A 16,608-nucleotide genomic window follows, 5' to 3' on the forward strand; every position below is an offset into this window, starting at 1 on the left:
TACGTCTCGATTTATAGAGACAAAATTTCTACCAACGTCCAGTTACTCATTAGCTTATTTATCACACTTATTCAAGCTTATTTTAAAGATCGTAGCTTTGGAACGAATGATATTCTTATAAACCTGTTTCGTTCATTTTGTAATATTAAGTGAAACTCATTTTGTGGCTTATTTCCGAATGATTTATTACTCGTGGAATAGTGTAGTTACGTTTCCGGCAGTAGGAGGCGGATAAGAGGGGGGGACAGAATAGTATGAATACGTTATATAAGTAACGAAACGATTCATGAACTTTGAAGGAAATAAACATGTCTAAGTCCCTAGGGACAAGCTCTACATCTCCATTTCTAGTCGTAGAATCCCTATCTCTAAATTTGAAGAAGCCCATTGCATCGTGTTTGAATACAGTTTGGCCACGCGAGATCGTGGAGCTATTACAAAGCTTTATTACCCCCCTCCCAAATCCTCCCCTTTTCTACATTCCGTGAAAACAGACGCAAACACGCTTGTCGTCTCGGGGGAAATTTCTAAGATTGGATTTTCAAAGCAGGCAAGTTTATCAAGGAGTTCCGAAATGAGAAATGAACGGTGCACTAGAACAGGGAAAGTGGCACACCATAGCAGTGAAATGACTATGAAAAGTAAGTGAAACAAAGGAGGATACCGTACTCAACCATTAGATCTTCATTCTTATAAACATATTAAATTTAATTAAAACTCTTCGTATAGTTAAACTATTTGAATAGGCATTAAATTATGTTAAATTTGTGATGACGAGAAACCCATCTGAAGTAAAAATGTATCTCAGGACGGTTGGTATGGGTATTAAGTCACCTTCAGGTCGAAACGTTGTTCTCTGCTTTATTAGTAAAAGTGTTAATACCCATACCAGCCGTCTTGAGATACACAAATTTTGTTTAGTGCCACGATAAACACTTCTTCGTTGAAGGTAAAATGAACTTGCTTTCCTTGACGTATTCTTCACTGCCAAGCAGAAGAACCAACTATAAACATAAGAATTATCACAAGTATTTTAAAGTACAGAAAGTATTACATATTTTTTATATTTAATACGTTCAGGTACTTTGTGATTTCAGGCCTTGAAGTAATAGAAATAACGATCAATTTTATTGATTAATTACGTAGGTGCACAGAGAACTTGAAAAAAACAAAACCAAAACAAGAGTAGGAAACAGAGGCATTTATCACGAGGCCAAAATAATGAACTTAAGTAAAATAGAAATAAAAATAATATTTAGAGCTTCTAGAATATAGTTTAAATTTTATAAGGATCAGATGTGGTTTAGTGGTTAGCGTGTTGTGTTGAGGATCTAAAGGACCAAGGTTCGAACTTCCAATACGCTACTAAACATACTCCACACTTTTATGTGTGACAATCAGTTTCACTATTCTATTATCAATGGTTAGATAGGAAATAAATGTTTCAGGATGAATTATCGCAAGCGGGTTATTTATTTATTCTGTTTGTTAGCTTCTGTTTGACATACAGTACACAACCCTTGGTTAATAGTTTGACTACAGTACTGCTTCTGATATATTACTTAACAACTTCTATACTTACTTACGTACAAACTAACCATTTGTTTTGTGTATGTTAACACTGACACCTACATACTTTTTTGAATGCTAATTCTGAGAATGAGACACACTTTATTTTATTTTTTGTTGCAAATTTTCGTTGTTTACGAGTTTCTCCAAAACTCTAAAATATAGCTTCTGTAAGGTGTCACCCCTCTGCGTCAACATACAGCAGATGATGTCAATCATGCGTTTTTGAATGTTTGCTCTCAAATATGTGAGAAATGTATTTAACTTGTAAGATTGCAATGTTTATAAATAGTGCGTAGGTTCCAAAATACACTTTAAAATCAGTAGCAGTTTCTGAACAAAACTCCTCAAGATTTATATAAATTAAATTTGTCATTGATAAATTTTGAAACAAATTATTTTTAATAAAATATAAACAAACTTTGTTTATGATATCAAAAAACAACAACTGACAATTCAGATTGTCTGAAGATAAACACAAAGCTATACTATGGGCCATCTACGCTCTTCGCATTACGGGTATCAAAACTCGGTTTCTAGAGTTGTAAGTCCGCATCCACACCGTTGTACTATATAAGGTTATTCAGTAACTTTACTGTTTGATTATTTTTAAGCACAAAGCTACGCAATAGACTACCTTTACATTGCGAACTACAGACATCGAATCTTGATTTTTAGCGCTATAAGCCTATAGATTTCTCGCTGAGTCTCTGTGTGACAAATGTTCAGTGTCTCTCATAAATATACACTTCCTATGTGAAAAAAAAGAAAGCTATTGTATTTACCTCCTTAACTTGTTTTTGAAGAAAGAAGGCTACTTGTCCCTCTTCCTCTGCTTCCAATGTTGAGTATTTCGGCTACTGGTGCGTTCTTTAAGTCGAAATATTATGAGACTTTATTAATAACTGCTTTCTTTTGAGACTGATTGAAAACAAAATTTCTGAATGAACAGGAGGTTCGGTGAATGTGTAGAATCATTACTTGTTAGAATAAGATTTAATCACCGTGTTAAGAAGACGTGAATTTACTGTGGTGCTTATATGTAAATATAGTTTCGTAAGTTTTCTTAACTTCGGTCTCAATCAACGTTCTTGTTATCACAGATCTTTCTTTATGTTATTTCAACTAAACCTGCTTTTATGAATTTTATTTTTGGGGATGGTGTTATCTGTTTTATTTACGCAATAAGAAATTTATTATCTTAATTTTATGTAGAGAATATGAGAATAAAGATCAATATTTTCGTTCGATTACGCAGGCCATATATATATATATATATATATATATGACGTAATGGACCGGATTAAAGGCCTACATACATTAGAGGCAATGTCAATTACAGAACGTGATTTACACAGATTAGTTTCTAGTAAGAGCTCAGATAAAGCGGCATAGTGGCACGGACCTCCCGAGTGTATTAAGACCCAAAAACAGTTAAGAGACTAAGTTGCTGAAATAATGGTTTTACCATGTATTAAGAAGGCTCAGAAGACAACATGAGATTTGTGACTCAACCTACGTATGAAAGGTTATGCAGAAACGGCTTATAATGAGAAATGTTTAGAGGTGGACAGAAAGTCCCCTTGATAAGACCTAGTGTTGGAAAATAAAGGTATAGAATATACTGTAAGAGTGAGCGAGGAGCTGGTATAGAGCTAAGAGTTATATCGATTAGGCCTGATATGTCTACGTAATGGATGAGGGCCACACATAAAGAAAACAAATACAATCCTCACCAGCAGCACTGATCGCAGCTAATAGCTACAGCTAACAGGTCAGCATATAGTGAGAAACACTGAAAATTTACTGGCGAGCCATAACGATCGGATCTTTTTTTTTGCAAAAAAAAAAATCAAAAAAAAAATCGTAAAATGTACTTTATATATAGAAAGTACTTTCCTGACAGGGTTTATGAAACAAACATTTCACCTTTGATACCAACGTTTTTGGACACACTCGTACAGAAAATCATTGGTTAGTTCTAATTAGCATTCTGAATTATATTTGAATAAAAACAATTTTGCCTTTGGAATATTTAGCAGACTTTATATTTAAAAAAATAAGTTTCACGTGTATGTATAGACAGAGAGAAAATGGCAATGTCTTGCTTTGCTATATAACAAATATATGTGGTGCCCTAAAATAACTACGAATAAATAACAATGATAAAGTTCTGATCACTTACTCCCATTAAAAAAGGTGGTACTATAAAGTAACTGTTGAAGTTTATTAGGACAATAAATAGTGGTGGAGGTCTGGCTAGCTATATTTGTAGGATATAATGCTATAAGTTACTGGTTCTAAAACTTTTTCTTCTGTTGAACACTTGGGCGGAGCAAAAGATTTTGCGAATTACCTAACGCCCCCCCCACTTTGGCATGCTACCGCAAAAAATCTCATCAGCGATATGCATTTGGACCGGTTCTTTGTGGATCACCTCGATGACCACACTTTGAGAACCACTGCTAACTTTCTATTAGAGCAATGAAAACAAGTGATGCTATGGCTGGTTATATCGATAGTACATGATGTGAGATTCTTTGTTAAATCCTGAATTAATTGAATTGGCTAGGTGGCCAGGGCGTTCAACTCGTAATCTGAGGGTCACGGGTTCAAATCCCCATCACACGAAACATGCTCGCTCTTTCAGCCGTGGGAGCATTATAATTAAACAGTCAATTCCACTATTCCTTGGTAAAAGCGTAGCCCAAGAGTTGGCTGTGAGTTGTGATGACTAACAGCCTTCCCTCTAGTCTTACACTGCTAAATTAGGGACGGCTAGTGCAAATAGCCTTTGAGTAGCTTTACGTGAAATTCAAAAACAAAACACAATCTTTATTAAAACAGTAAACACTGCTGAGAATCAGCAAGTCTAGTGGTTTCCAATGCTGAAAGTATAAAATGTGGTGTGACTTCTCAGTAGCATGTCTAATAACTCGTAATGTATGAAAAATAAGTTTTGATAACCGCCGTGAAGAAACTCAGATAACCGCTCATTACTCTTAACGACAAGCAAACGTACAAACCTGTTTTAAAGTTAAGATCTGAGTACGAAAATCAATTAATATGAAGCAACGTTAAATAGTTTTAAAGAATTACAACGTTTTGACAGCGCTTATAGCATCCATTGACAGATAAAAAATTAAAAGATCAAACAATCACGTGAGTAGGGTAATACCATATCGTTTTTTCATATTTTCCTTTTGATGTTTGTATACTTAAAGGTGCTCTCATGTAGTGGAAAAGTTCTACTTTTGTTAATATATATATTACAATTTATAGTTATTAGGACATGCTAGGATACATTATATCAAACTGTTAATACCATTGATTAGATCGACGAACTTCAGCCGTGGGGGCGTTATAATGTGACGGTCAATCCCACTATTCGTTGGTAAAAGAGTTGTCGGTGGGTGGTGATGACTAGCTGCCTTCCCTCTGGTCTTACATTGCTAAATTAGGGACGGCTAGCACAGATAACCCTCGAGTAGCTTTGTGCGAAATTCAAAAACAAACAAAAACAAGATCAATGAACATTGGTCAGTTTCTGGCTAACTATACTAATTTAGGATGATACTTTGAAGCAACTGTCAACATCTATGCAGAATAACAAAAATGATGGAATTTTGGCTAGCTAAATCTAAAGGACACGTATTTTAAACTGATAGTCAAAGTGTTTATTAGAAAAATAGTGGTGGAACACGTGCTTTAAAACAATACTCAGTGTTTTTATTAGCAAAACAAACAACGTTGAAATTCTGACTAGCTAAATCTACAGGAGATGTGCTTCAAGGTAATAACCAAAGCATTTATTAGAACACTGAATACCAGCGGAGGTCTACACGGCTATATGAATTGAACATGATTCTTGAACGCAATTGTTGATTTATTAGAATAATTATTAGCTGTAATGATCAAATATGAAAATCTCTCTCTCTCTCTACATAAATGTGTATAGGAAAAATAGTTTCAGCCTTTTTCTGGCATCACAAGTTTTAATGAAGTTTGGAGACGAACTCAGTTTGATTCCCTCCCCCTAGAAAGAAAAAAAATCGAGATAAAGGTTCGAATTTGAAAGTTATTTAAATTTTATCATCTTGACGCTACGACTGAATGAAAATGTTAGTGAAGCCGACTTCAAATGAAAGTGATGTTTAGTGCCCCGCGTCGCACGGGTACCATGACTGGATTAAATTTCTAACTAATTAAATCAACTGTTGTACACTTTGATCGAAAATATTCATTGGTGGTGCACTAGTTTGATCCATTTCGATTAGTTCCTCTGTTTAATAGATACATGAGATTTACGTAAAAATATATAATCTCTATGGATTAGACATTTGACTTTGTTTCCCAAGAATTGTCGTAGGAAGAATAATCATTTTGTAAACGTGACATTTTCTACTGATTAGATTTAGTACTTTAAGATTTGTGGAATAGATCAAGATAGAATAAAAGTGGTACTGTTTGCGAAACTATATAACAAAAATAAATTGTCTTTTTGAATTTAACATTGTATGATATACTCAGCTACAGGAATAACGGTTTGATATTGAGCAGATTTCCTGGTATCTAATATATAAGCTTAGACAAAAGAAATTTTGTTCATTATATTGAATCAGATATAATACCCTAGAACAGCTTTCTTCAGCAAGATTAGGCAGCAATACAGATTAGACCTTATTCTTTGAATGCCAGTTTAAGAGTTTTCAATAGAAATAGGTTAGTTATATCTTAAGAAGGTATGCTGGTTTATCCTTACGTTCTGATTAGCTTTCTGAATTATATTTGAATAAAAATAATTTTGTCTTTGGAATCTTGTCAGGTTATATAAAGAGAAAATGTTTCTTAAACTCAGAATTTAAGATTTTATTGTATATCACGTCACTAATTTTTTTTTCTATTTAATTGTGTGTAATATCCTTTCAAACAAGAGACAAGTAGAATAAACCTGTCGGAAGTGTGGGAAGTTCTGTATAATACACATAATATCTTTAATTTATAAGTCAGATGACGTTTAAAGAAAGGAACTGCTAGATTGACCCTTAACAAATGTATCGAATAGTCCTAGCTCTTCAGACTGCATTAATATAGGAGAAAGTCTTAAAAGACATGGAAACTATATATCGATTACACCCAGTAATAGACAAGGGTATATTTAGAAAACATAAGGCTGGTTTTGTGTCCGTTAGTTCTTTCACTAGATTAGCTTGTCTAACAAGTAAGTCTTCACTAAGACATACATATAGAATATTAAATTAAACTACCAGGATTTAGAGAGCGTAAGGTTGAAATACCAGGATGTAAAGTCATATATAGATAATATAAAATCAAAGTATTATATATTAGAATATACTTAGGTAACATGAAGTGAAACTATCAAGATATTAGAATATGCTTAGATAACATGGAATTAAAAATATCAGGATATTAGGACATACCAAAATAACACGAGATTAAAATATCAGGATACTAGGATACACTTAGGTAACGCGAGATTAAAATATCAGGATATTAGGATACACATAGGTAACGCGAGATTAAAATATCAGGATATTAGGATATACTTAGCCAATGAGACAGCAGTGGTGGATTCCAGGTTACCTATAGAAATTAGGTACTTAAAGCTGAAAAGGTACTTTGAAACTATGTAAATTAGTATATATATAACTATGTAAATATAGTACTGTGAAGTAGCTATCCAAAATGTGCTGTTATAGTCTTGTTTATCTAAGTATTATGTTATACTTTGTATGTCTTTAAATAAAACCAAGAAGTGTTATACTAAGTACTAAATCAAGTAAAATACTTGAGATTCTATAACGAAACGTTCTTTACATTGTTACTTGTATTGATTTTTATCAAATAGTCAAAAACACATCTCTTTCTTGGGTACAAAACATAACAAAAAGTAATTCTTGCACTCGAAATAATTTTCTGAATAACGAAATAAAAATCATCAACTTGAAACAAAGCTGTGAATGGTTCAGTACATCCTGTAATGGGAAAAAAAAAGGTAATGCTAATCTCTGTGATTATGCAAAATTGAAAAGAATTTAAATCTTAGGATTTTCAAAGGGTGCATATAATAGATGGACAGAGCTTCTCTGATATCCGGTGATAGGCTTTATTTCAAGGTTTTATCAATCGTAGCGTATGATTCGTACTTCAATATCACTATCGAATGATCATGAAATTTTGAACTTGTATCTAATAAAGGAAGGATGCTTATTCACCTTCATCGTATATTGATCATTTTTAGAAATATCAAAGAACTATTGGAACGATTTTTATTCCTATAAAATGAACCTCTATGCATAACACAAAACATTTGCTTAAACCATTAACAGCCTACATCATCTTCGAGTGTTTATTTGGAACAACAATCAAATAAACTGGAGAATAAAAGAATTTCTTAAAAGTATTCCAACCGGTTCTTTATTAGTTTTAAGTTTCACGTTTTCTCTGTCTTTAACAATTTTTTATCACTGTTAAGAAGTTTTACCCTGAACTCTAATATAAGTGGGAAAATTAAAGTCCGTGTCTCTAAGTTCTTGTTCAAATCAAATTTGCCTCGTATTCTATCTGGTACTGGTCGTCTTTCAAAGGATTCTGATGGGAAAATTATCAATCGTGATATTTGTATATGCTTCCCAGCCACACCCAATCCATCACTGAAAGAAATACAGGAGTATCAAGATTGAATTAAAAAGTAACTGGATATCTCAGTATGTCTCCCGCTAAAATCAGGAGTTCGATTCCCCTTGATGGACACACCAGATAGCCCAATGTGGTTTTACTATGAAACACCTCACACGTAGCTTAGAATACGTTATAATCTAAATTTTAAAAATATAAATTAAGTCTCACATTTCGAAATCTCACCCAGTGAGTCAGAATTACATTTGCGTTAAAATACAGTTCAATTTCTCCTTGTGAACAGAGGTATCTTATTGTTTACCTTTCTGATGGAAGAAGCAAACGATCTCATAATTTCAGAACTCTGAGATGAAAATCTTTTTATTATACAAGTGTACATCCTACATCCGTAAAATGTTTAGTTCTTTCTCAAACAAAGACATAAGCTTTGTTTCTTCGTTGAAGTTCTCATGTGTTTCTGGTCCAGAACTGAAAGCCGAACATACGGCTATTTGCTGTAACTATTGAATGAAATCGAACACTGGATTTTAGTGTTGTAGTCCGTAAACTGGCCGTTGTGCCTATGGAGGAAAGAAATATACATCAGTATACAAGTACACACATACAGTTTGTTATGACCCAAACTAAGCCAAAACAAGTATAACAAAATGCTGTACTAATTAAAAGGATCCCAGTGTACAAATAAAAAGGACTTCGTTGAAATCAACAACTTCGAACCTCTGACTGATGATAAGTTGTAATAAACAAAAAAACAATCAAACAAAAATAAAAAATGCAGCACTAATCGAAAGGATCCTCAAAGTACAGACTGTAATGTGGGATATGAAATGTATCCTAGGTTTTGGAGGTGACTGGGACGTAGGACCCACATTGTAGTGGAGATTCGCTATCTATCAGTCTTGACATCTATTCGTCAATCTCACATGAAGAAATTCATAAATAATAATAAATAATCAAATGAAATAGAAATTACAAGAGGGAAATGTGAATGCTTAAGCCCACAAAATTTGCACATCCATATCACACTCTATTGCCCTTCATATATATACAGGTGGCTAATGTTCTTCTGTTTATAGACTTTATATGTTTTTTTCATTTGTTTCTACTGAATATACACTATTACTAATACGTGAATTATTGTACCTGTTCAGAATTTACGTATTGGTAAGATCCATATATTTCAGAAGAACTACTGTTTTTTATGTAGTTTATAAGTAACGGTTTATTCAGCTTTTCTTTAAAGCTAGTTTCATTAAAGTTGTTTGATTGTCGTTAATGTTCGAAATATTTAAGTATTATTATTGATTTACTATTTTTAAACCTTCTGAATACTAGTTTCATTGTCAAATGAGTATATTGATATAGGATTAACCTATGTATCCTAATCTGGATGAATCTCGCGACATACAAGATTGAAAATGTTATATATTGAGTGCAACTCAGCCAGCTACGTGAAAACCCCAGCTGGTATAAAAATACGGTGGAATTTTATGTATCACAACTATATTTTGATAATGTTTGGTATTATTATGTCACGAATATTTATCGGTTTGTGCCCTTCCTGACACAGAATAATTGTACACTCGCATCATAAAGTGTTCATATCTAACTATTAAAATCTCCAAGACAGAATATCCGTTTTGTTTAATGTAACAGAAAAGCAAGGAATATTTAGTAGATTTAGCAGCTTGGAGCACCAGGACCATGTTGAAAAAGATCTTGACAAAGTTAGAACTCAGTCTTGGTGAGCAAAGTGTGGCGTCCTATAACAAATATCAACATCTACAAACAGAATGATTAGTAGAAAAGCTTTCCACGTGCCCCACACAACAACAACAATACACAACATCATAAATAAGTATATCCATCTGGAAGCTTGATACTTCTTTTACATACCTTAACCATATGGAGAATTAAGTTAGGTATTTTTGGCTGTCTGGCATGATCACAGATGGTTAGGACCCTTGACTTGCAACCTGAGGCTTCGAATTCTCATCCTACCAAGCATGCTTGCCCTTTTAGCCAAAAAAAGGTAGCCCAAGATTTGGCGGTGGATGGTAATCACTAGCTGCTTTCCCTCTAATCATTCACTGCTAAATTAGGGACAGTTAACTTTCTATTTCAACATAACGCTCTCAATTTTCTGTATTATTAAGATTACATAAAAAATAAATTTAATAGTGATGATATTTGAGTTCAATACATCCTAATGACTATTGATTTCACTTTTCTTGTGTATTGATATATATATATATAACAGCAAGTATTTTAAGTATAATAATAGATGAACGTTTCGCTACATTAAAATACTCTTATTTAACTTTCGAATTTCCCCAGCGACACAGCGGTATGTCTTGGGACTTACAACGCACGAAATCGGGTTTTGATACCCGTGGTGGCCAGAGCACAGATGGACCATTGTGTAGTTTTGTGCTTAACTACAAACAAAAAAGTTTCTTATCGGAGCTTTCATTGAGCAACAATGTACTGTGGCTAAGACAAAAATCCGTGTATAATTAATTCTACGTATTAATTTACCTATGTTATAGTCTTAAAAACATCAAGTATTTCAGGTCCGGCATTGCCAAGCGTGTTAAGGCGTGCGACTCGTAATCTGGGGTTCGCGGGTTCGCATCCCGGTCACGCCAAAGATGCTCGCCCTTTCAGCCGTGGGGGCGTTATAATGTGACAGTCAATCCCACTATTCGTTGGTAAAAAAGTAGCTCAAGAGTTGGCGGTGGGTGGTGATGACTAGCTTCCTTCCCTCTAGTCTTACACTGCTAAATTAGGGACGGCTAGCACAGATAGCCCTCGAGTAGCTTTGTGCGAAATTCCAAAACAAACAAACAAAAAACAAACAATCACGTATTTTACTTAATTTACCAAGCGCGAGTATCTTTATCGATTTATAAATTACTTTTTTAGTTGTGATATCTGTTGTTAGTTTACTTTGGAATAAAAGTTCTCAACTACTGCGTAAAATAAAACTTTGCATTCATTTTATTTTGTTTTATACTTAGCTTAAGATCTTGAATAAATAGAGAAATATGAGCAAAGACAACTCGGTTATCTTCATTTATTATTAATTTGATAGTTCCCAGAATTATCCGCATAATGTGAAATGTCACTGGAGTATTAAGTGTTATAATTAACTGATTTAACTTGCTGCAGCTTATGGTTCTGTTTGTTGGAAGGGTAACTCGTAATCTAACTGTATAGAAAGCAGACACATTAGTGATAATTTACGTTCATGTTAATGTACAATGAAAATCAAACTTTTATTCGGAGAGAAGCACACTGAAGCCGTTATTACTTTACTGATTGAGAATTATTATTCTGTGTATTAACCTTAAACCTTAGGGTATTCTACAGTACTTCTATTACTAGCCTACATAACATATATTCTTTTAGTTTACTTTTTAACTGACATATACATCTGTGTGTTACAATCCTAACTTGTTACGACAGTTTTCAAGAGGGGCTTTGTTCGCTGTATAGAATAACACTTTTTATTATTGCAGTAAGAATGATTTATCTGCAAAGAATATTCTCTTCCGTTCTAGTTCACGATCTACGAATACAAAAGAATGTTTTTCAACAATTACGTTTATTTTCTAAAGTATTTAATCTACACATATTAACTTTTGAAAATAAATCATAACTTATGTGTTTATAATGTACAAAAAAGGATTAATTTACATGAAAAAGAAACATAGTATGTATACATAAAATTAGAATATTTCACCATAACATCGAGTTTTCGTTTTCAAATGTTAAGAATTTATTTCACAAAAGAAAACAACTAAGCGTCTTGAGTCGGTGAATAGAATCCTAGGTAATAACTAACATATTTGCTGTGAACACGTGTGTTCTTTGAGATACTAAGCATGAATGTGTTTGCTTCAAAATTGCTTGTGTTATGTTTGGATATAAGGAAAAATTGTCTTTCGTTTCTCTAAAAGTCACCCACTATACATAAAGCTAATTTGTTTATTTGGTTAACTGACACTTCAGGATAGACATTTGAGATTCTCTTGTTAAATAATACATGCCGGAAATAATAGGTTTTTATTAAATACATGATCACGCCTTGGATACTCGTTGACGTTGTTTCTAAAGTACCACATCTAAGCAGTGGTAAGCCAACAGTTTGCTTTTGAGTGGATTTAGAATTGTATATTAAAATGCCAAAGTAAATGCATATAGAATATTAAAGAAACGTCACATTTATCTACCTATTTAAGAACATTTTAGGCTGTTACAGAACTTAATCTAACATTTAGCCAATAAATCACATTTTAAATTATTATTTAATAGTGCCAGAACGTTTCTAGTACTTCTCCATTAAAACACATTATTGAGTGTCAGAACGTTTCTAGTACTTGTTTATTAACGCACATTATTAAGCACAGAACGTGTCTGTGTTTCTTTATTAAACACATTATTAAGCACAGAACGTGTCTTGTGTTTCTTTATTAAACACATTATTAAGCACAGAACGTGTCTTGTGTTTCTTTATTAAACACATTATTAAGCACAGAACGTGTCTTGTGTTTCTTTATTAAACACATTATTAAGCACAGAACGTGTCTTGTGTTTCTTTATTAAACACATTATTAAGCACAGAACGTGTCTTGTGTTTCTTTATTAAAACACATTATTAAGTGCCAGAACGTATCTCAAAACGGCTGGTATGGGTATTAACACTTTTATTGATAAGGAGAGAAAAACGTTTCGACCTTCCTAGGCCATCTTCAGGTTGAGAAAGAAAAACCAACATAATCTCAGAAAACATTTATTCTTACCTACGAAAGACCGACTCAAGCACACCATTACTATACAGCACCCCCAAACAAACTTGATTGTCCGCTAGGATCCATAATGTTGACCTATGAATCATTTAGCTACAACCTCGGTAAATATACAGTGTGGGCAGTTTCTAAATATATAACATCAGCCGGCTCCTTTTTCAAAGATTCTTTTAACTTTAAATATATTCTTAATCAACTAAATCATAAAGCGTTAATGGCCAGTTTTGATGTAATCTCCCTCTTCACAAAGTCCCAACAACTGAAGCCTGCAAGATAGGCTTAGAACTTTACATCAACCCATTGATACACACTCGAAGCAACCAATTAGCAAACTTTATAGAATTCATTACCACCAAAACTAACTACAAATAAATGGCCTAAGTATGGGGAATCCTGTGTCACCAGCTTTAGCCAACATTAGACTATTGAAGTCTAATACAGAATACATGTCAGTCTTCCTTCTGTCCCTAAGGTTACATAAATAAAAATACTTAACATCAGTATTATTGATGTTCTGTCTCTTTCTTCCCCATTTTAAAATATACTTGTCTCGGTTTCTCGATCTAAGGTGTACTTGACAGTGTCTGGGGAGCATTTCAAGTCTGTAGCAATTTGTTGGACAGTCCAACCAGCATCACGTAAAGCTTTTAGGCTAACTCTCAACTGTACTAACAATTCTCTATGCTTTTTAGGCCGTGGTATCATGACAAAACTTATTACATAGTGTTAAACACTGTTTTTATCACGGTTTATTTGTGAAGTGCTATTAAATTGATTTCTTCTTGCATCTACCAGTACCTCGTGTTATCTTCTCTCTATATAGTTAAGAAACTACATGCGGTACCACGACAGTAATTTCAAATTTAATCAGTGTGTTCATTCAGGCAGAACACTTATGACATTCTCTTAGTGCAAACATAAAAAAATGATAATTATTTTCACCCTGACTCACTCAGTTGTCAACAGAGATCAGTGAAGCATTACCATAGTGTTAAAAATCTACATTATGTAATGACTCGGAAGAATTAGCCCTATAAAATTGAAAGAATGACAAAATACAATCTAGACCTAACGCTTTCGTACAGCACTGTAGGTACTAAATAGTCTATTACACATAGCTCTGGCACTTACACGAAAGTATTAATAATCAGCGCACTTCTTCCATAGAATGCAGTAACAGTATATGACTCATATATATGTATTAATTCGTTATAAACTTGAGTGAGGCTTCGAAATCTTTTGCTTCATCATCGTTATTTATCAATGAAATTCAATTTTGTTCTTCACTACCAACTTACGTTTACAAATACACACACACATATATATATATTGTTCATTCATGGAAAAACTCCCCAAAATAACCATTTTTTTTTTTTGTAAACTATCTACTGACTTAATATTCATTTTGAAAACCTTCCTGAGGTTACCAAAAGAAATATCACCATCTATTTGAAGGAACTGGTTTGTAGTGGAATGACATTTTCACTTCATAATTTAAGCATATAACGTACATGCTCAGTTATTTTAGCTATATGATAGGTGAAAGCCACTCTTTTAGCTTATGTAATATACGTTTTGCATTAGGCTTAACATTCGTTTTGCGAGTCAAGTTGTAGCCCAAACCACAATAATGGCAGTTCGGTCTCTTGATCTAAAAAGATCCACTTTATAGTCAAAAGTTTGTTTCCTTTGAATATTGCGCAAAGCTACACGAGTACTAGCTGTGCTAGCCGTCCCTAATTTATCAGTGTAAGACAAGAGAGAAGACAGCGAGTAATCACTACCAGATGCCAACTTTTGGGCTACTCTTTTACCAACGAATAGTGGGATTGACCGTCACAATGCTAAATTAGGGACAACTAGCGCAGATAGCCCTTGTGTCTTTGCGCGAAATTCAAAAACAAATATGTTTGATGTGGCATTCGAACACACGTTTCACAGATTACGTTTCGAGCGTCTTAACCACCTGGCTATGCCGGGTCTCCGCAGTTTGACTTGTTTGTCTTCTACATAAAAAAATAACAATGACATTTTATGTGTCAGTTCTGTTTTCATTTAGGTAGTTAATGAAACTGAAAGTGTATTACTAGTTTTGTTTTATTTCATCACATTTTATTTGTTATTTATAAACGTAACATTTTACTGACAACATTTTGCCTCAACTTTATTCATTCATTATTTACGGATATGGTACTTTCCACACGTTATTTATTCTCTGTGTAACCGATTGTTTGTCAACATCACGTTTCTTCATTAGAGTGAGAAACTAATTGTTTATAAATATGTTATTACGTTACACTGTTTATTATGGACGTGATATATTTATAGACAATGTTGGTACTTTAACATTTAGTTTAATATCACCACACTGAATAAAGACTTTATACAAAAGTTATCAGAACCATGTTTAAGTTGATTATAGGTGTTTATGTGTTATGGATATAGATGTCTTCTTGAGTTACAGAGTTGATTGCGAAGTTTAAAATTTTGAAATATTTCATAATTAAACACAGTCTTCCTTTTCTTTAATTCAACTTACAGTGTTTATTTTATTTAATTAAAGATAACCATAAAATATTGCGTGACAATGATGTCCTGTATTAAGTATCCACGCAAGACTAAAAAGAAATTTAAGTTGGTGGAGATTTTCCACCGTGCGCTAAATATTAAAACCGCTCGCATGAATGTGAAAGTGTGTGGTCTGTAGAGACCTTTTTCTTTAAGATAATGACTTTTATTAACGTCAGAAAATGGTTGAAGCGGTATTAAGAAAGACTTCTTCCAGTTTGTTTGATTTAACTGGATTATTCCAGCCCCTAAACACGAGTGAAATTAAAACCGAATGTGGTAGCAGTGGCGGTACTTTCTTCTTATATTACGCGCACAGTTAGCGAGCTCAGGAATAAGTGGATCCATATTTTGTGTGACTATTTTCCTTTGCTACATGGTGTCCAATTTGTTCAAGATGGTAATAACAAGGCTTGGATTATCCGACAGCAACTACGATCAGTGCCAGTACTTTGTTATACGAGAAATTTATGCTCTGCTATGACATTGTACAACGAATCTTTAGTCAAAGAAAGATAAAACCACACTGAAACCTCGTGGTTTTTGTTTGCTAATGGTCAATATATCTTCAACCAGGTAAATCGATACTATAAAGCACGTTTCTGCTGTACTACAACAAACACCTCAGGTGTTGCACTTTAGAAAATAGCAACGGAATCTTTCCTAGTTAAATGTTATTTGAAATCATAACGAAATAACGGTTGACCGACAAATATTTTAATGTACAAGTGGTTGTTGTAAAGGAAAAGCAGAATAGGAAAAAAAATCATTGCACTATATAAATAACACACTTTTGCTCCATCTGAGAGTATGCTTGAGGTTACTGGTTTGTTGTTGTTGGTTTTAAATAAGATTTTCTGGAAATCTAAGAAACAGAAATCACTCGTATTTGAATAAAATGTTGAAAAAAAAAAACTATTTTGTATATATGGCTGCCGGATTATAGTGCCTAAATTATTATCTCTTAAAGTAATCATTGAACATTGTGGCTATACTAACC

General features: G+C 33.4%; 1 long non-coding RNA gene across 1 annotated transcript in view; it reads right to left on the bottom strand.

Moving 5' to 3' along the window:
• Positions 1-16,608, bottom strand: part of LOC143241902 (uncharacterized) — a 41,006-nt gene that overhangs the window by 755 nt on the left and 23,643 nt on the right. Inside the window, exon 3 of the long non-coding RNA XR_013022339.1 lies at positions 8,531-8,789. This is a non-coding gene — a long non-coding RNA (uncharacterized LOC143241902). The remainder of the gene's footprint in view (positions 1-8,530; positions 8,790-16,608) is intronic.

Source organism: Tachypleus tridentatus, chromosome 2 (genome assembly GCF_004210375.1).
Source record: "Tachypleus tridentatus isolate NWPU-2018 chromosome 2, ASM421037v1, whole genome shotgun sequence".
NCBI classification, from domain to species: domain Eukaryota; kingdom Metazoa; phylum Arthropoda; class Merostomata; order Xiphosura; family Limulidae; genus Tachypleus; species Tachypleus tridentatus.